The sequence below is a fragment of the Bos taurus genome, chromosome 21 (assembly GCF_002263795.3).
Source record: "Bos taurus isolate L1 Dominette 01449 registration number 42190680 breed Hereford chromosome 21, ARS-UCD2.0, whole genome shotgun sequence".
In the NCBI taxonomy this organism is placed as follows: domain Eukaryota; kingdom Metazoa; phylum Chordata; class Mammalia; order Artiodactyla; family Bovidae; genus Bos; species Bos taurus.
Genome location: NC_037348.1, coordinates 29718346 through 29739667, shown reverse-complemented (window position 1 = coordinate 29739667; position 21322 = coordinate 29718346). Strand labels below are relative to the sequence as shown.

The window sequence follows — 21322 nt, the reverse complement described above, 5'->3', positions numbered from 1 at the left end:
ATTTCTCTGCTTTTTAATACACTGCCTAGTTTTCTCATAGCTATTCTTCTAAGGAGCTAGTGTCTTTTAATTTTGTGGCTTCAGTCCGAGTCTACATGGATTTTGGAACCCATAGAAAATGAAATCTGACACTGTTTCCACATTTTCCCCATCTATTTGTCTTGAAGAGATAGGAATGGATGCCATGGTATTTGTTTTTTGAATGTTGAGTTTTAAGCCAGATTTTACACTCTCTTCTTTCACTTTCATCAAGAGGCTCTTTAGTTCCTCTTCACTTTCTGCCATTAGGGTGCTGTTATCTGCATATCTGAGGTTATTGATATTTCTTCCTGAAATCCTGATTCCAGCTTGTGCTTCATTCAGTCTGGCATTTCGCATGATGTACTCTGCATATGAGTTAAATAGGCAGGATGACAATATACAGCCTTGACGTACTCCTTTCCCGACTTGGAACGAGTCCATTGTTCTATGTCTGGTTCTAACTGTTGCTTCTTGACCTGCATACAGGTTTCTCAGGAGGCAGCTAAGGTGATCTGGTATTCCCATCTCTTTAAGATCTCTGGGTCATTAAGATCTTTTTTTGTACAGTTCTTCCGTGTGTTCTTACCACCTTTTCTTAATTTCTTCTGCTTCTGTTAGGTCATTGCTGTTTTTGTCTTTACTGTGACTATTTTTCATGAAATATTCCCTTAGCATCTCCAATTTTCTTTAAAAGATCCCTAGCCTTTCCCATTCTATTGTATTCCTCTATTTCTTTGCATTTTTCACATCAGAAGACTTTATCTCTCCTTGCTATTCTCAGACACTCTGCATTCAGATCCAGCATACGCTAGATCATAGAAAAAGGAAGAGAATTCCCCAAATCATCTACTTCTGCTTACTATGCTAAAGCCTTTAACTGTGTGGATCACAACAAACTGTGGAGGATTCTTAATGAGATGGGAATACCAGACAACATTACCTGCCTCCTGAGAAAACTGTATGCAGGTCAAGAAGCAACAGTTAGAACCAGACATGGAACAACAGACTGGTTCCAAATTGGGAAAGGAGTACATCAAGGCTGTATATTGTCATCCAATTTACCTTGATTCATGGACCTAACATTCCAGGTTCCTATGCAATATGGTTCTTACAGCATTGGACTTTACTTTTATCACCAGACACATCCGCAACAACACATTAATTTTACACAGCAGTTAAAATTAATGTACTAGAATTACATGAAACAATATACACAAATCTCAGAAACATAATGGTAAGTGAAAATAAGAAGATAGTTTCCAGTAGAGTAATACTTAAAGGCTTCCCAGGTAAAGATTCTGCCTGCCAATGCAGATATGGAATTCAATCCCTGGATCAGGAAGATCCCCTGGAAGGGGAAATGGTAACCCACTCCAGTATTCTTGCCTGGGAAATCCCACGGCCAGAGAAGCCTGGATTCTTAAATGTAAATTCCTGGAGGGCTTACAGTTCATGGAGTTGCAAAGAGTTGGACACAACTGAGCATGCACACACAGAGAAGTACTTAGGCAAAGAAGTAAAACTGAATGGCATATGGCCTAGAGATACATGCTTATGGTAAGCACTCTTTCAAGGAACAAAGGAAAAAAATAGGAATGATAGTGCTTTCCTCTGTTTGGAATGAAGATGCAGTAGACAAGGAGGAGCCAAGTATACTCTATCTGCCCTGTTTCTTAAGTTGGCAGGTTGGTTCACAGTTCAGTATTGGTTTGATTATCATTTGTTATAACTTCATAAATGTTATAGTCTTTGGCTTGTGTCAATATAATAGAATACAAATTTTTAAAAAATTAATAGAAACATGAATTAAAAAAAAAATAGTAGAAGAAAAAATAGTCAATAAGACCAAAAACTCATTCTTGGAAGGATTCTCCTCCCCTCAAAAAATTAAACTAGACCCTGGCAACCTCGATCCAAACTAATAACAACTACAACAATAATAATAATAATACTGCAACAATGACCACACTGGAAAAAGGAAATATACCTATAGATAAAAGGAAATATATTAAAGGTATACAATACATAGGTGTTATTTCAACAAATCTGAATTTATACAAAACTGGTTTTATAAATATTAATAAATTTTAAGTGCCCAAAATTTATTGAGGAAATAGATTAAAAAAAAAACAAAAACCTGGAATAAGCTTCTGCTGCTGCTAAGTCGCTTCAGTCATGTCCGACTCTGTGTGACCCCATAGATGGCAGCCCACCAGGCTCCCCCGTCCCTAGGATTCTCCAGGCAGGAACACTGGAGTGGGTTGCCATTTCCTTCTCCAGTGCATGAAAGTGAAAAGTGAAAGTGAAGTTGCTCAGTTGTATCCGACTCAGCAACCCCATGGACTGCAGCCCACCAGGTTCCTCTGTCCATGGGATTTTCCAGGCAAGAGTACTAGAGTGGGTTGCCATTGCCTTCTCCACTGGAATAAGCTAATATTCATCAAATGTTTACAAGTAACCGGGCAACAAATCCTGGCCCATTTGGACTGCACGTTGGGTCCATTTCCCAGTATGGCAGGCATTACGACTCACCTGATCCTTTCTACCACCCTCTGAGGTGGGAGCTGCTGTTTCCTTTACAGATTTTACAGGTGCGGATACTGTGGGGAGGAGAAGTAAGGTAGCTTCCCTCATTTAATCAGCTTCTAAGTGACTGGTGCAGACTTGAGCCCAGCGAGTTTGGCTCCAGGTGGGAACTGGAACCTAGCTGGTTTGGCTCCAGAGCCTGATGTTGTGATGGCCTTGCTGGGCTGGTGATGACCTCCAAAGTCTCTCCAAACTCCCCAGGACATCCCAGACCCAGACATTACACGGTGTCCTGGCAGCGGTGACACCTGTGTGGATAAACTGCCAGAGTAGAGACAACCCCGCCCCCCAGCCCTCAGGTGATGAGGATGCCAAGGAGGAACGATGATGGGGACATCCTGATGTATTTTTTGTAGCAGATGGGGAGGCTGGGGGTTGGCCTGCTGGTCGTCAAAATTCACAGAGCTCAAGAGCTTACCATCTACCCTCTTCGCTTCGTCTCCATCCCACTGTCTCCACTGGCCCTCAACAGCCCTGCATTGGGCACTTCTTTGACCCTCATTGGACAGGTGATCAGTGCTCTGTCCCAGTGACACTGAGCTACAAAGAAAAGTGACTCCTGCTCCCAGAAGAGCTGGGCTGGGCTTCAAAAATCTGGACCCCCAGCCACATTTTCAGTAAAGATAAATAGACAGTGTCTTCCTTCTGCATTAAAAAACCAAGCAGAATTTCCTCCAGACAGAAAATGACAGATTATATCAAACTGTCCAGGAATGATGTTCCTCTTGTACCCACACCTGTTTAGGAGCAGATGCAAAATGTGACATGGAGACTGGGTAACGGTACTTTGCCTTTGTATCTACCTGCTTCTGTTGTCTTGTTATTCATCCTAGCAATGAATTCCGTTTATTATACTGATACCAATTCCTATGTGTGGGTTTTACCCCCACAACACAAAGCAATTCTTCTATACCAGCTGGGTGTCCTACAATTCAGTTCAGTTCTGATACTCTTTACCTGGAGAAGGCAACCGGTCCCACAGGGAGAGGGCTCAGTCCTACAAGTCTGCCCTCCCCCTGCTCAGACACACATTTCAGATGCCAATCAAGTCCAAGCTGTCAGCTGTGCTTCTGATCCATTGGCTATAGATCAGAGGTCCCGAAGGCTCCCCACCCTGGATTCAACTAATTTGCTAGAGTGGCTTAGAAAATGCAGAGAAATAGTTACTTACTAGATTATTAGTTTGGTATAAAAGGATATAAGTCAGAAACAGTCAGATGGCCCAGCGTGAGGTGTTGAGAAAGCACAGAGGGTCCAATGCCTTTTTTGAGCCTTCAATACTCCTAGAATCTCCACACAATCACCACACTGGAAGCTCCCCAAACCCAGTCCTTAGGGTTTTTATGGAGGCTTCATTACATAGGCATGATTAAAGTCACTGGTTATTGGAGACTGATTCAACCCCCAGGCTCCTTCCCCTCCCTAGTGGGTGGAGCTGAAAGTCCCAACCTTCTAATCACAGGGATGGTTCCCCACCTCCATCTTTAGGGGCTTTCCGAAAGTCACTTCATTAAGATAAACAGATGCGTGTTGAAAGGTTTTGTTACAAATATCAAGAGATCTCTATAGCTCTTATCACTTAAGAAATTCCAAAGGTTTTAGGACCTCTGTGCCCAAAACAGAGATGGAGACCAAATACATATTTCTTAACATAATTCACAATGTCAGCAAATATATATTTCCTATTATAAGTCACAGTGGGTTGTGCAGAGTTTTTAGAAAGATTTAAAAAGGGCTGATGCCACTGAAACAGCAGACTGTTATAAAGGATCAAAATTAACTTAAATGTTGCATGGTCTAGAGCATAGCAGGTGCTCAGAAAGAACATTATTTCATCCCCTTAAAATGCTTTATGGAAGTAGATTAAGTGAGACGATGGATTCTCAGGGCCCTGAGCCCTTCTGGGAATCATCTACAAAAGATCTGGGGATTGGGGAAGACAGAGAGGGCTGAGGGGAGTCAAGACACCTTTCTCAGATGGAGAAGTGCTGTGTAGCTGAGGTCATCACCTTCTTGATTGAAACGGCCCTCTGCACTCACTGTGGGCCAAGCACCTGAAGAATCAACAAGATGGAGGACAGGACAATGCCAACATTACTGGGAAGAAGGAAGGAGGGAGCAGAGGCTCGGCAGGAAGGCTCAGCTCTGGGGGCACCCTCTGACCTGTGCCCCTCTGCTGGGCTTGCAGGACCTTACTTAAGTACCTGCGCTGAGCCGGGAACTTTCTCCTTGTTTGGGAAATTGCTTTTATCTTTTCACCCACGAGGAAGCTGAGGCCCACAGGCTGAAGTCCAGCTGCCCAGTTTTCTGGTGCGAGGCTCCTGCTCCCTCAGGTGGGCCTGTGCCGGTGGCCGTTGCCTCCCTCCCCGTGCTGCGCAATTTGCAGGGCTGAGAAACAAGGCCAGACCAAAAACCACCACATAGTTCCGTAGAGTGTGAGGTCTGCAACAGCCCCACTAAGAATTTTTTAGGCCCCTGTCATCAATACCTGAGCAATTCTAGAGCTGCCCTGGCCTGGGGGGAGCGGTTAGGGGCTGGTACTCAAACCCTGGCAGCCTTCTCACATCTGAGAAGGGTGTGGCTGGGGGTGCTCAGCATCGCCCCCTGTCATCTGTCTGGGGAACTCCAACAGGTCATGCAGATCAAGCAGTGTGCAGCCTGGGCCTGAGGAAGGGAATTTCAAGTTCTGCTGTCCGGCTTTGGTCTGCCAGGGGTCTGGCTTTCCTGCTCTCTCTGAAGTCATGTAGAGAGGTCCCTCAGGGACTCACGGAGGATGCTGTTGGTGCTGCCAGAGCTGAGGAGAGCACAGAGATAAGGCCGTGATGCCCAGGCCCTGCCCCAGAGCATGGCAAGCCTGGACTGTCCACCCTTAAACCCTGCAGGCCCATGGCTGCTTTGCCAAGAAGCAGCTGCGTGCCGGGGGAGTTGCTCAGGAAAGGATATTTTAAACAGTTTTACCCATTTGCTCATGGATTTAGTAAACATTTGCCAACCACTAGTTCTCTGTTACACAGGTGCTGGGTAGCAAACAAGGTCACTGGGCCCTGAAGGGTGAATGGTGATCTGCAGAGGAGTCTATGTTATTGCATTTCCCATCAGGGAAAGCAAAGACTTGTATACAAAGCATTTAGAGTTGCTTGAAGATGTTGCCATACCTACCAGATTCTGGAGGTGCAATTTTCCTTCAGGCTAAATTTCAGAATCTTCAGGAGGAAAAGAAATCTCTGGAGAGGAAGGTCAAAGGCATCACATTGCTTAAACAGTTACTTTGGGGCGCCACCTAATGGCAAAAGGGCCAAACTGCTCATCTCAAGGTCCAGGGGAGTTAGGGGTAGGGAGGGGCAGAAATGGGGAGAGGAAGGGGAGGCGGAGGGGTGGGAGGGATGGCGGCTTCTGGGATTTGGGATTTGGGACCTGGGAAGAGTACAAGCTCTGAATGTCACTACAGTCCCAGGCCGTTTTACTGGGCATGCTCTGACTTTCCTGGTGGAAATGCAAAGGGGCATAGCTCAATGGAGATAAGCAGCAATATCGAGCAAAATCGCATGTGCTTTTTATAATTTTATTTACTTTAATTTTTGCTGTGCTGGGTCTGCGTTGCTGCACGGGCTTTTCTCTAGTCGTGGCAAGCAGGGGCTACTCTCTAGCTGCAGTGTGTGAGCTTCTCACTGTGGTGGCTTCTCTTTTGCTGAGCAAGCTCTCGGGCAGGCAGGCTTCAGTAGTGGCAGCTCCCAGGCTCCAGAGTACAGGCTCAATAGTGTGGCGCATGGGCTCAGTTGCTCTGCAGCATGTGGAATCTTTCAGAATCAGAGATCGAACCTGTGTTTCCTGCACTGGCAGGTGGATTCTTTACCACTGAGCCACCAGGGAAGCCCCAGAATCACGTGCTTTTGTCCTTTGCCCTGGTATTCTAGGGAACGAAGCCAAAAATTCTCTGGCAAAATGATAATAATATAAATATGGAGAAGGAAATGGCAAGCCACTCCAGTATTCTTGCCTGGAGAATCCCATGGATAGAGGAGCCTGGCGGGCTCCAGTCCATGGAGTCACAAGAATTGGACACGACTTAGTGACTAAACCCAGATAATCACGATGGTGTGATCACTGACCTACAGCCAGACATCCTGGAATGTGAAGTCAAGTGGGCCTTAGAAAGCATCACTACGAACAAAGCTAGTGGAGGTGATAGAATTCCAGTTGAGCTATTCCAAATCCTGAAAGATGATGCTGTGAAAGTGCTGCACTCAATATGCCAGCAAATGTGGAAAACTCAGCAGTGGCCACAGGACTGGAAAAGGGCAGTTTTCATTCCAATCCCAAAGAAAGGCAATGCCAAAGAATGCTCAAACTACCGCACAATTGCACTCATCTTACACGCTAGTAAACTAATGCTCAAAATTCTCCAAGCCAGGCTTCAGCAATATGTGAACTGTGAACTTCCTGATGTTCAAGCTGATTTTAGAAAAGGAAGAGGAACCAGAGATCAAATTGCCAACATCTACTGGATCATGGAAAAAGCAAGAGGGTTCCAGAAAAACATCTATTTCTGCTTTATTGACTATGCCAAAGCCTTTGACTGTGTGGATCACAATCAACTGTGGAAAATTCTGAAAGAGATGGGAATACCAGACCACCTGATCTGCCTCTTGAGAAATTTGTATGCAGGTCAGGAAGCAACAGTTAGAACTGGACATGGAACAACAGACTGGTTCCAAATAGGAAAAGGAGTACGTCAAGGCTGTATATTGTCACCCTGTTTATTTAACCTATATGCAGAGTACATCATGAGAAACGCTGGACTGGAAGAAACACAAGCGGGAATCAAGATTTCCAGGAGAAATATCAATAACCTCAGATATGCAGATGACACCACCCTTATGGCAGAAAGTGAAGAGGAACTAAAAAGCCTCTTGATGAAAGTGAAAGTGGAGAGTGAAAAAGTTGGCTTCAAGCTCAACATTCAGAAAACGAAGATCATGGCATCCGGTCCCATCACTTCATGGGAAATAGATGGGGAGACAGTGGAAACAGTGTCAGACTATTTTGGGGGGCTACAAAATCACTACAGATGGTGACTGCAGCCATGAAATTAAAAGACGCTTACTCCTTGGAAGGAAAGTTATGACCAACCTAGATAGCATATTCAAAAGCAGAGGCATTACTTTGCCAACAAAGGTTCGTCTAGTCAAGGCTATGGTTTTTCCTGTGGTCATGTATGGATGTGAGAGTTGGACTGTGAAGAAGGCTGAGCACCGAAGAATTGATGCTTTTGAACTGTGGTGTTGGAGGAGACTCTTTAGAGTCCCTTGGACTGCAAGGGGATCCAACCAGTCCATTCTGAAGGAGATCAACCCTGGGATTTCTTTGGAAGGAATGATGCTAAAGCTGAAACTCCAGTACTGTGGCCACCTCATGTGAAGAGTTGACTCATTGGAAAAGACTCTGATTCTGGGAGGGATTGGGGGCAAGAGGAGAAGGGGACGACAGAGGATGAGATGGCTGGATGGCATCACTGACTCGATGGACGTGCGTCTGAGTGAACTCCGGGAGTTGGTGATGGACAGGGAGGCCTGGCGTGCTGCGGTTCATGGGGTCACAAAGAGTCGGACACGACTGAGCGACTGATCTGATCTGATAGTGACTAAATCACCATCATAGACATACTAGGCACTGCATGATTTTTTCTCATAGCAAAGGACTCAGAATGACTCACATTCCCATCACAGGAGCCTGATAACATACATCCACACAAAGAATTCCAACCAGTTGTCCAGGCTCTGCAGTGGTGACAAATGACACTCAGACCCCAGGCGGGAGTGGGGCTGGTCCCTGGGGTAGTGGGGAAGGAGAGCAAGGCTAGCCCAGAGCCCTGGCTGAACAATGAGCCTTCTCCGCACACCTCATTCCTCATAGCCAGCTCTGAGTGCCAGTTTAGTGTGCCCACCGTTGTGTCTCCTGCATCTGTGGCCAGTGTGCTCCCGCTGAGCGCCCGTGATGCATCCTGATTCTGTGTGCCTGACTTGCCATGCTCATACAGTGCACCTGGCATTTGGCACTGGGCCCTGTGTGTCTGACTTTGTATTCACAGTGCTGCGTGCTGGTTGTTGTTTGCCCAGCTCCATATGCCTGGCAGTGTGTCTGTGGTTCTGTGTGCCGAGTTGTGTGCTCAGAGCTATGCATCTGACACATGTCATATGTCCAGGGTGTGTATCTGGCATGTGTGCTCAGCATTTTGCTGTTGGTGTGTGTGCATGCCCGAGATTATGTATTCAGTGTTGTGTGCCATGGGCTGTGTGCCTGGTGTTGTGTTCTCAGAGTCTCTGACTGGTGTTGTGTGTCTAGTTTTGTGTGCCCAGCCTTATATATAGCATGGTATTGCCTGACGTTGCATGTCTGGCATTGTGTTCCCAGAGTCTGGACCTGGCATTTTGAGCTGAGAGTGTGTACCCAGCATTGGGTGTCCATCTCTGTGTTCCCAGAATTTGGGTACTGCTGTGTGCACCAGATGTGTGCACCCGGCATGTACTGCCATCTTGTGAGCTCAGTGCTGTGGCCCCAGAGATCGGGCCTGGTCTGGGATGCCTCCCAGTGGGTGTCTGATGTGTGTGTCTATCCCCTGGGGTCTTGGGTGTAGTGCCAGACAGTGTGATAACTGTTGTGTGCATGGTATATGTACCTATTTGATTTTCTGGCATACTCTGAGCATGTGCCAGGCTTGTGTGCCCCAAGTGTGTGCCTGACACGCGTGTCAATGTTTTGTGCCCCTGACAGCATTGTGTTTCGGCGTGTCTGGTATGTGTTATTAGCGTATGCTCTTGCCATGTATACCTGGCATTGCGCATTCGCTTCGTGTCCCTGGGGTGTGTATCAGCTTCTGTTCCTGCTGTGGGTGCCAGGCATGACCCTGGTGTGTGTGCAGGTGTGTGTTCCTGCCGTGTGTGCCCAGCTTGCCAGGCTGCCACTGCAGGACTTAATTGTTTGCCAAGAGCTGTGTGCCAGTGTTGTGTTGCTGGTGCTGCCTATTTGGCAATGTGTTCTTGGCACGTGTGTCCACTCTCCCGTGCCTGGAGTGTGGGCCTGTAAGTGTGTGGCCAGTATTTCCTGCCCAGTGTATGTGCCCAGTGCTGTGTCCTGGTGATGCACACCCTGTGATGTACACCTTGTGTTTCCCAGTGTGTGTTCATAGCCTGGGCACTGGCACATGTGCCCAGTGTTGTGTGCCCAGCCTGGTACATGTACATGGCATTGTGTGCATGGCACCCAGCAACTTTGACTTACACCTGCTGGGGGCACCAGTGTGGGGGTGCCCTCCCTCTGCAGAGTGGGATTCAGGGCCCATCCTGGTCTTGGTCCCTTAAGGGTCCCTGCATTCCCTCCATCTCTATGAGCTCATGTCCCTGTTAGCACACTTGTGCTGGAAGACTCCCGAGTTTAGCCTCTCTGAGGGATCAACCCCCACCTCAAAGACACCCCATTCACGTGGGGAGTCCCAGCAGGGTAAGGCACCCCAAGCAGGCCTCATCTCCTGGGCCTGGGGAGGCTGCAGACAGAGCCGAGATCCTGGAGAGGCCACAGGCCCTATTGGGCGCTGCCATCCAAGCCTGAATGTGGAGGAGACTTGTTCCCCCAAATTGACGTTGTCCCCAAAGCAGCATGACTCCCAGCTCACATCTCACAGATCTCCACTAAAACTGCCCCTTCGTCTGCTTCCCTTACCCTGTGGGGCCCAGACAGAGCTCCCGGAGCCTCCTTGGGGGTGGATCCCTGCTCTCCTCCCAGCCTCCTCCCTGACCCCATCTTTCCACACAGACGTGGGCCTGGACGGGCCTCCAGTTCCCAAGGGTCCTGCCAAAAACCCACGTGCAGGGTGTCTACCCTGTGTAGGTTCACCAACTCCCTGGCGGTCTAGTCCCACAGGCCCAGCCACCCGGGAAGAGCCACAAATCCAACACCAAGGCTAACGACAGACTGTGCCAGCACGCCGGGTGCCGGGCCTTGAAATTTTGAGGAGATTGTAGCTTCCTGTGCAGTCAGTATGTCTGAATGCTTCAACTCAATCATATTTTTTTCTTTTTAATTTTTCCCAACTATTTTGTTGTTCAGTCGCTCAGTCATGTCTGACTCTGCAACCCCATGGACTGCAGCACGCCAGGCTTCCCAGTCCATCACCAGCTCCTGGAATCTGCTCAAACTCATGTCCATCGAGTCAGTGATGCCATCCAACCATCTCATTCTCTGTCGTTCCCTTCTCCTCCTGCCTTCAATCTTTCCTAGCGCCAGGGTCTTTTCTAATGAGTTGGCTCTTCACATCAGGTGGCCAAAGTTTGGCAAAAATGAGCTGTTGCTACACTGAGAGTCATGAGAGGGGCAGTGTAGAAAGGTTGTCTGAAAATCAGGGACATTTATTAAGCACCAACTATGACAGGGATCATGATTAAGATGAGGGATTAGAAGCACTATCTGCATACTAGCAGCCTGTTTCCCATCCATGAAACTTTTATTTTAAAATGCGAATTTGTAACAAAAATATTAATAAAAAAGCAAGCGGCTTCCCCTCCTGCCTTGTGGCTTCCCCTCCTGCCTTGACTGAACCCGGTTCCCAGGTCTCCTGGCTGAGCATGGCATCTCCTGATTCAGCCACCAGGTGGCAGAGCTCCCTCTGTCCAAGAAGGCAGACCCTTTGTTGCCTCTTCCACAGCTGCTGCTGCTGCTAAGTTGCTTCAGTCGTGCCCGACTCTGTGTGACCCCATGGATGGCCGCCCGCCTGCTGGATAGGGCCTATTGCCTGTTGCCAGAGCCTGTCTCATCTCGGATCCCTTCTGAATAGAGATGGAGGTGTAGACACCAAAGTTGCTCATTGACCTAGATCTCCAGACAAGCGGAAGGCAGGAACATCATTAAAAACAGGGAGATTATCATACTCAGTGAGAGATAAGCCAGACAGAGAAAAACAGATGTATGATTTTGCTTACATGTGGAATCTAAAAAAGTGATACAGATAAACTTATCCATAAAACAGAAACAGACCCCACAGACATAGAAAACAAACCTATGGTTACCAATAGGGAAAGGGGAAGGATAAATTAGGAGTTTGGGATTACCAGACACAAACTACTATGTATAAAAACATATATTTTGTACCATGTATAAAGCTAGATAAACAAGAAGTACTTACTGTATAGGGAACTATACTCAGTATTTTGTACTAAACTATAAGGAAAAAGAATCTGAATATATATATTCCTTTGCTGTCCACCGAAAACTAACACAACATTGTAAATCAACCATACTTTAAAAAATGAAAAGAACAGTAGGGAGAGTTTTAAAATGTACAGAAAAGCACAAACCCAACTATACACCAAGCATTTACACAACTTGTGTGTGTGCATGTGTGTGTGTACTTTCACATGATTTCAGAGAAAGACAGCTGACTTGGGCTATAGATGCTGTAATTTTAACTTGCTGTTTTAAATTAAATCAGGACTTGCCTTGGTTTCCCTGCTGGCCATCAGAGGTGTCCAGAGCTCCATCTCTGTTTGTCTCCTTAGGACAAAGGTCTGGGTGGGAAGGGGCTGAGGAGCTGCATTCTCTGGGACCCTCTGACTGAAAGGAAGCCAACCAGAGACATCCCCTCCTGAAACTCCAGGACAGTTCAGAAGCAGACCTGATGGAGGTGCTGCTGTCTAGAACTCAGTTCTCCGGATCCTGCAGCATCCAGACCACAGTCCTTCCTGCTGGCTGGCTGTGCTATGGTCCTGCCCTGGCTCACAGGTGCTCTGCAGTTCCTGAGATGCTGATATTATTGTTCTTGTTCTTATATATCTATATAGCTTATATATCTATTTTCTTCTCCTTTGTAAGGAATTTCTTCTCCTTTTCATGGGATGCAAAGATGTGTGTTAGGATCATCGCTGACCAACACCCACCCTGTCAGGCCCAGGACAGTGCCTTCTGTTCTGGGAAACCCTCTACACTCCCAGAGGGACCCCCAGCCACGCTCATGACCCAGAACCCAGGGAGCACATGCCCCTCAGCCCTGTGCCATCCTTGGCTCTGGGGAGTCCAGGAAAGTGCCTCTCCTAGAGGGCGAGGGTGGGGACTTGCCTGTCTGTTCTGAAATGTGTCAGAAACTAAATCTCACATTGCATTTTGCAGCTAATTATGTCCATGCCCTATCTTATCTGGTTCATCTTAAATGACCAAAGTCCTCCAGAGTCCCTGCTGCCTTGGGGGAGTTCACTCTATGGTCCATCCCCCCTTGCTGCATCTTCTGGAAAGGACATTTTGGAAAACAGCCCTTTGAATTTTTAAATTTACATTTAAAAGTAGTTATTTGATATCTGGATATAGTCAGGCTCTGAAATTGTGTGTTTTAACACAGAATGAGTGGAAAGTGGTTGAATAGAGGGCATTCAACTAAGAGATGAAGAGAGTGACAGCCAGTTCATGACAAGGTCACTGCCAGCAGCCTTCCAGTCCCCATGATTATCTGCCCTGAGACTCAGCTTGTGTGAGGACGGGGACCTTCAGGCTGGGGTCTTTGTCTGAGGCTATCGTGGAGGGCAGGATTGGGCCTTGGAGAATGCCTGTGAGTCTGAGAGTCTCAGACTGTTTGCTCTTTGACACTCTTTTTAATGTCCCAGTCTGGGCCATTTCTTAATCTTTATTTCATTCCAAACAGTTGTCCACATTCTCAGAAAGGATAGTGAGCTGAGTAACAGCCGTCAGTTTTTGTGATCCCACTAGTGCCAGGCTCTGACTCTGGTATCCAATCAGGCATTTTAGGACATGTCTGATGTGGTTTCCGTTTGATTTTGGGGGGAGACATACATGAAGCCTACCATGATTCTCCAGTCTGTTTATTGGGCAGCAGGGAATTCATGGGTCATGGGCACAAAGGATCTTGCTTCTCTTGGGGAGTTCATAGAGGAAATGGGAGCCATTTGAATCCTGAATGGGCTTGGGGACTCACAGGTGGGACCTCATTCATAGAAGGAAGGTTTTCTTTTCAGGCTACAGTAGACACATGTGTTGAGGATGGAGGTGGGGGCAGCCCTGGATTTTATGGGTGGTGTAGGATTCCTAGTGCTGATGGGAATGACACAGGTAGGATTAGAAAAAGTGGACACGAACCAGATCCTGAAGGTCTCGATCGAAACTGAGATCACAGAAGAGTTTAACTCTTTAAGTAGCTTGCTTGATTTTTTGTCCTACACACAGCAATCCAAGTGGGGAAAGACTGTAGAGCCATCACCGTGCACCAGTCCTCAAGGAAGGTGAGGCAGGTGTGAAGCAGGGGTGGAGAGCACATGGGATGTGAGGGTTCCATGAAACCTGGTTCCTGGTCGGTCAGGGAGTGGAAGAGGGGTCGGGGCTCCTGGGCTTCCACGCAGGATCGAGTAGCTACTCAGAGCTTGAGAGTGTGGCTGGCTCCTCTGTCCCATGGTTCATCTTGGATTCATGTATTTAGTCACATCTGTCACCTGTGTGTGAGGAGCAAGAGGACCTTTTCCCAATTATATGAAAATAATATTAATAATAAGTTTTTTTAAACAGCTGTCCTTAATGGCTACCTTTAGGACATGGTATATCAGCCTAAGATTTATAGTATCATTAACTTGGAAATATTGCCTTATGGACAAAGTGCAATGTGAAGCCACTTGTATATTGCATTGCTTGACGTTGCTGAATGTAATCAGGAAACATTTACTTAGCATTTTGACCTAGCTGTCTGGCTTAGGAAGGGTCAAGGGGAAAGACATGCCAGTGGGTATCAAGTATGGAGACATAAGTGAAGACTTGGGTGGGCCTCGCTTTGGCAAATTGCTTCCAAGCTCTTCTGTGCAGGTTGAGATTGAGTAGGGAATAAACATGGTCCAGAGGAAAGCCTGCTTCCCTGAGTGCTGTGAGCGGAGTGGCCCGCTGGGAGCGGAAAGGCCCTGGGGACTCTTCAGGGTTGGGTGCCCCAAGTTTTCGCTGTAGTCTGTTCCCTGGAGTCCCTACCAAGCCTATTCCTGATTAGAGAATACTGCATGCCCAGGGACATGCTGACACTGGCTCATAATTAGGAAGGAAATGCTGACAGAATTCTAACTATAGACAGGCAGGGGACCTTGGCCAGCTATGCCTTTTAGCGATCAACAGAATAGCCCTGGGAAAGTCATTAGGAAATTACAGGCTGAAGATTAGCTGAGAAAAGGCAGAAAATTGAATGAAGTCAGTGTGAGCGCACAAAGAGGCATTTTTCTAGCTGTCTGCTCAGAAAGGTCATTGAAGGATGGCACACCAGTGTGGCAGAGACGAAATTGGGCCCTGAGAGCAGCCCCTGCAAACAGCCCCTGAGAAGGAGGCCAACTTGCCAAACATGTAGCCTTCCTGGATACCTTTCCTTTTCCACTGCATCTTTGTGGTCAGCTGAGAATCTAGGTGCATATATCCAGCTAATTTACAATGGGCAGAAGAAAACATGCAACAGCTCACTTAGAGGGTTGCATACATGGGTGTGCAAATCAGTCATAAACACTGCCTTGGGCCTCCATCCCTGTGCCCAGGAAGGACAGGCAAAACACTGTCAGGTCCATGCTGCTTAGCTGAATCCCCAGGGGGAGAGCCTTTACTCTGTCTAGGGAACTCTACATATCTGCCAACAGAAAAGTTGCCTGCCAGTACAGTGGCTACAAATGAGATTTCAGGTGAGCACAGGATGATAGAAAATCAGGGCAGAGGGCATGATTTGTGTTTCCCAGGCCTTCTGCCAGGCGCCTCCTAAACATCTCTGCCCAAAAGCAGAGGCTGCCTCGGTAAAGGCTGGAGTGATCCTAATTACAGCTTTATTGCTAAATGCTCTGTTCTCTTTCCTCTATATTCAGGGCTTCTTTCTTTTAACCAGAAGCATTTCTGTCTTAAGATGTGCCCAAGCCACAAACATATGGAGAGATATACCATGCTCTTGGATTGGAAGAATCAATTCTGTGAAAATAACTATACTACCCAAAGTAATCTACAGATGCAACACAATCCCTATCAAACTACCAAGGGTATTTTTCACAGAACTAGAACAAAAAAGTTCACAATTTGTATGGAGACACAAAAGACCCCAAATAGCCAAAGCAATCTTGAGAAAGAAAAAGGGAGTTGGAAGAATCAACCTTCCTGACTTCAGACTATACTACAAAGCTACAGTCCTCAAGACAGTATGATACTGGCAAAAAAATAGAAATATAAACCAATGGAATGAGATAGAAAGCCTAAAGATAAATCCACACACCTATGGGCACCTTATCTTTGACAAAGGAGGCAAGAATATACAATGGAGAAAAGACATCCTCTTCAATAAGTGATGTTGGGAAAACTGGACAGTTACATGTAAAAGAATGGAACTAGAACACTTCCTAATACCATACATGAAAATAAACTCAAAATGGATTAAAGACTTAACTGTAAGGCCAGAAACTATAAAACTCTTGGAGGAAAACATAGGCATAACACTCTGACATACATCACAGCAAGATCCTCTTTGACCCACCTCCTAGAGTAATGGAAATAAAAACAGAAATAAATAAATGGAATTTAGTTAAACTGAAAATCTTTTGCACAGCAAAGGAAACAACAAACAAGATTAAAAGACAACCCTGAAAATGAAAGAAATGAATAGCAAATGAAACAACAGAGGATTAATTTCCAAAATATATAATCAGCTCATGAAGCTCAGTGCCAGAAAAACAACACAATCAAAAAGTGGACAGAAGAACTAAACAGACACTTCTCCAAAGAAGACATGCAGATGGCTAATAAACACATGAAAAATGCTCAGCACTGCTCATTATTAGAGAAATGCAAATCAAAACTGCAATGAGGTACCATCTCACACCTGTAAGAATGGCTATCATAAAAAAAAATCTATAAACAATAAATCCTGGAGAAGATGTGGAGAAAAGGGAACCCTTTTGGACTATTGGTGGGAATGCAAATTTGATGCAACTACTGTGGAGAACAGTACGGAGATTCCTTTAAAAATTAGGAGTAAACCTATCATATGACCCAACAATACCACTACTGGGCACAGTTTCTGAGAAAACCAGAACTGAAAAAGACACATGTACCCCAATGTTCATTACAGCACTATTTACAGTTGCTAGGACATAGAAGCAAACTAGATGTCCATCGACAGATGAATAGATAAAGGAGTTGTGGTACATATACACAATGGAATATTACTAGGCTATAAAAAGGAATGCATGTGCATCAGTTCTAATGAGGCAGATGCACCTAGAGCCTATTACACACAGTGAATACTGTCCACTTTTTGATTGGGTTGTTTTTCTGGCACTGAAAAACAGAAAAAAGTCAGAAAGAGAAAGACAAATATATATTAATGCATATGTATGGAATCTAGAAAGATGGTACTGATGATCCTATTAGGAGTTCAGCAAAGGAGATACAGACATAAAGAACAGACTTTTGAACACAGTGGGAGAAGGAGAAAGTGGGATGGTGTGAGAGAGTAGCATTAAAACATATACATTACCATACATAAAATAGATAGCCACTGGGAATTTTCTGTGTGATGTAGGGAAGCCAAAACTGGTGTTCTGTGACAACCTAGAGGGGTGCGATGGGGAGGGAGTGGGAGGGAGCTTCAATAGGGAGGGGATATATGTATAATTATGGCTGATTCATGTTGATATATGACATAAACCATCACAATATTGTAAAGTAATCATCCTCCAATTAAAAATAAAATGAAATTAAAAAAAAAAAAAAGATGTGTCCAAGCAACAGGCAAGACACCGTCTGTGTGAGTGTCGGGGGTGCCTGCCCTCGTCCCGCTCAGGTCAGCCTCAGTGCAGTTACAGCAGTTGTGAAGCTATTCAGTCAGTCCTTCCCTGCACAGTTGTTCTCCTAGTGGGCACGTGTGTTAACAAAAGGACAAGAATGGCCAGAGCAGATCCCAGGAAATCAAGTGCAGCCAGCCCTGTCGATCACCCCAGAGAACAACTCCTCCCTGGGAAAGATACGTAAACCAAACACATTTTGTGTCAAACCAAATAGCTGAAGCATACTGCAAAGCTGCTTGTTATAAGGCTGCACGTGTGCATATGTGTGTGGGTTCCTGGGGGAAGGGGTGGTGTGCACAGGGAGGAAGAGACAGAATGGAAGCAGGATTGAGGCAAAGCTTCCTTTTTTCCCTCTGATTATCTGCTAAGAATGACGAGCATCAGGATTAACAGGATCAGAAGTGGGATCTCCAGGCTCACTCCCCCGACTTTATCCAGGAAGTGGGGAGCAGAAGGGGGCACTGAAAATCCAGAAAAAGTCACAGGACTCACATTCCAGCCTCCTGGATCCCACAGCACCTCTTGCCACTGCAAGTCTTGGGGACGCAGATCCTGACAGGGCCACCATCCACTCTGCTTTCTGCACGGTGGCACTTCCTCTGCTGCTCTGCTCCTTCCCGGATGAATTCTGCATGGGCTGCTGAGCAGGTTGATTGGGCTGCCATCAGTGTGCACAATCCCCCAGCCTGCCAATGCGAACTTAACTGATTCCAATTTTGTTAAGGAAGCAGAAGATAACTTGAAGTTATGTTGAATTGAGTCCTTTTCCAAAGTAAAGAATATTTAAGTAGATTACAATTTTATATTCTTGGCCATTTTCTGTTGGCTGGTAGAGGGATTGGAGAAAGTGAATAATAGAGTCGCTTCCTAGGGCGGAAAATGGCTTTTTTCTGGCTCATAGAAAGTTCCATGGCTTTTGAAATATGATTAAACATGGTATAAACAAAGCCTTGGGGCTTTCCAGGTGGCTCAAGTGGTAAAGAATCTGCCTGCCAATGCAGGAGATACAGGAGACTCGGGTACGATCCCTGGGTCGGAAAGATCCCCTAGAGGAGGGCATGGCAACCCACTCCAGTATTCTTGCCTGAGAATTCCATGGACAGAGGAGCCTGGTGGGCTATAGCCCATGGGGTCCCAAAGAGTTGGACACAGTTGAGTGACCGAGCATGCACACATGCAAACAAAGCCTTGGCACATGTTCACTGTGACAACATTCCTCTGCAAATCTGTTCTGCCCCAGGTCTGAGCTGTGCTCTTGGGATATAAAGCTGAGTGAGGCTTGGGCAACACTAGCCGTCTTCCAGCCTCACTGCAAACAAAAGAGACCCCTGGTGTTGTGAGAACACAGAGACAGAGCCATTGACACTTCCAGGAGGTGGATGAACTGGAGGAAAGCTGTAAAGGTGAGGCAGAATTTGAGGGAAGCTTGAGGCAAACCAGGTCGGGGTCCAGGACAGATGCGGCAGATGGCCGTGAATCCTGGGGCTGTCCAGAGTCTTGGCACCTGCCCCTGGAAGGCCGACTGCCTCGTGGAGGTGGCTGGACTTAAAGGGGGACTGGCAGGTGGGTCTCCAGGAGCACAGTGCTTTGAAGAGCGGTATAAGGTAGGAAGAGGAAGGATGTGGTCTGTTTCAGAACAGTGACTTGGACAGCAGAAGGCAGTGGCACCCCAGTCCAGTACTCTTGCCTGGAAAGTCCCATAGACGGAGGAGCCTGGTGGGCTGCAGTCCATGGGGTCGCTAAGAGTTGGACACGACTGAGCGACTTCTCTTTCACTTTTCCTTTCATGCATTGGAGAAGGCAAAGGCAACCCACTCCAGTGTTTTGCCTGGAGGGACGGGGGAGCCTGGTGGGCTGCCGTCTATAGGGTCGCGCAGAGTTGGACACGACTGAGTCGACTTAGCAGCAGCAGCAGAGGAGGACAGGGCAGCACTGCTGTCATTGCAGAGGTGTTGGGGTCTTTGTGTGGATGACATGGGACTGAGCCTGGATCTGTGGAGGAGGGGAGAGACAGGAGCAGTGGACCTGTCTAGGGCAGAGTGGACGGGACTTGGGGGTGGAGGTGAGAGGAGGAGAACTTGGTTCACAGCTGAGCTCCACAGCTTGGACACTGGAGAAGGATGGCACCTCTTGGTGACGCAGGGCACTTGGCAGAGGTGACAGGTTCAGGGACAAAAAGGATACTCTCATTTATTTTTCACTTTTTATTTTAGAATAATTAGACTTATTCTAATTATCCTATAATTAGAAATATGGGAAAAGCAGTGCCAAAAATTCTTATCAACACTTCACCCAGTTTCCCCTAATTGTTGATAATGGTACAATTATCAAAAATAGGATGTGAACATGGACACAATACCATTAATTGAGCTACAGATGTCACAGAAATTTTATCAGACATTGTGCCTGGTTTTTTGGGTTTTCTGAGTTGAGGTGTTAACAGACAAACTTTGTTACTCAGCAGACTAACATGAATAATAACATCTTTGTTTTCTTTTTCCGTGAGTGCTCTGTACTTTGCCTTTTTTGGTCGCTACACTCTTACTATTTATTTTTCAATCCTCTTGATGACATTTTATTTTACATATGTATACACATATATACAATATATACGCATATGCCATATTGAATGGTATGTCTCCCTCCTCTCCACTTGTCTCAGAATTATTTTTACTTGCAAGACTTCCGTCCCCTTACTTGAATTGTAAGAACTGCCCTAGAAGTGTCAGCTACCTAACATCACTACGCGGCCCCATGGCACTGTCTGCTCCATCAGCCCTGCAGCAAGAGGCACCAGCTCAAGGTGGAGGCTGCTGAGCTGAGTCCTCCAGCCATGAGCCAAGTGTGAATGCCAAGTCCCGCTTCTGACTGTCTGCCCGTACACGAGCACCTTGTTATGCTTTCTGTCATTGCCTTCCTTACTGTCTCTTTTGGTTTCTTTATTTTTTTTTTTGTCTATGCAATGTTATCATGTGCTCTTTTTCTCAGTAAAGAATCTGCCTGCAATGCAGGAGACTGGGGTTCGATTCCTGGGTCGAGAAGATCCCCTGGAGCAGGGAATGGCAACCCACTCCAGTATTCTTGCCTGGAGAATTCCATGGACAGAGGAGTCTGGCGGGCTACAGGCCACAGGATTGCAGAGTTGGGCACAACTCTTCAGTGTTAGTGCGAGCTACTAATACCAACACTTAGTGGTGTTCAAGGAGACATTCTCTTTGAGCTCCTAGTGGTTGCCTTTAGGTTGATGGAAGTCTGCAGGTTCTCGCTGAAGGTCTCCATGCTGTCCCACCCAGGGAACTCCTGTGGCACTCAGTCCACCTGCCTTTCCAAGACTCTCTCCGTATGACACCTCTCAGGACACGCATATGCACTGCTCCCCTCACTGTGCCCCTCTCCTGCTTCACTCTGAGGTTAGATTGCCTCGGGCCTGGGATGTTTCTTTGTCTCTGTCTGCATCTGTCCCAGTGACCTGCTTCCTTCTATGCTCGAAGTTCCATTTCCCACCCGCATCTCCAGCTGAGATGGCTCTCTCTTCTGAGGTTCAGACTTACGTAGTTGATTAGAGAGCTCAGCTTGGATGGCCCACAGGGAACCCAAACCTAACAGGTTCCTAATGCACTCAGGATCCCCACTGCTCTCCTGGCCCCCACTGCTTGTGGCCATTCCTCTTGTTTGCTTTTTCTTAACTTGTCACAATCAAATCATCCACAAATCCTGTAAATTCTATGTCTGCCTATCACTTGTTCATGTCTCTCTGATTCCCCATCACTCACCAATAACTCTTTTTCTGAATAGTTATAAAAGCCTTCCAAGTGATCTCATTCACTTTCCAAAACATTCTCTACTCAGAGGGTGGACTGGGCTCTTGTAATTGCAAG

The 21322-nt window shown here is 46.5% G+C and overlaps 1 pseudogene; it reads right to left on the bottom strand.

The window, feature by feature from the left end:
- Positions 1–18109, bottom strand: part of LOC789928 (transcriptional adapter 2-beta-like) — a 32432-nt pseudogene extending 14323 nt beyond the window's left edge.
- Positions 18110–21322: the final 3213 nt, after the last annotated feature.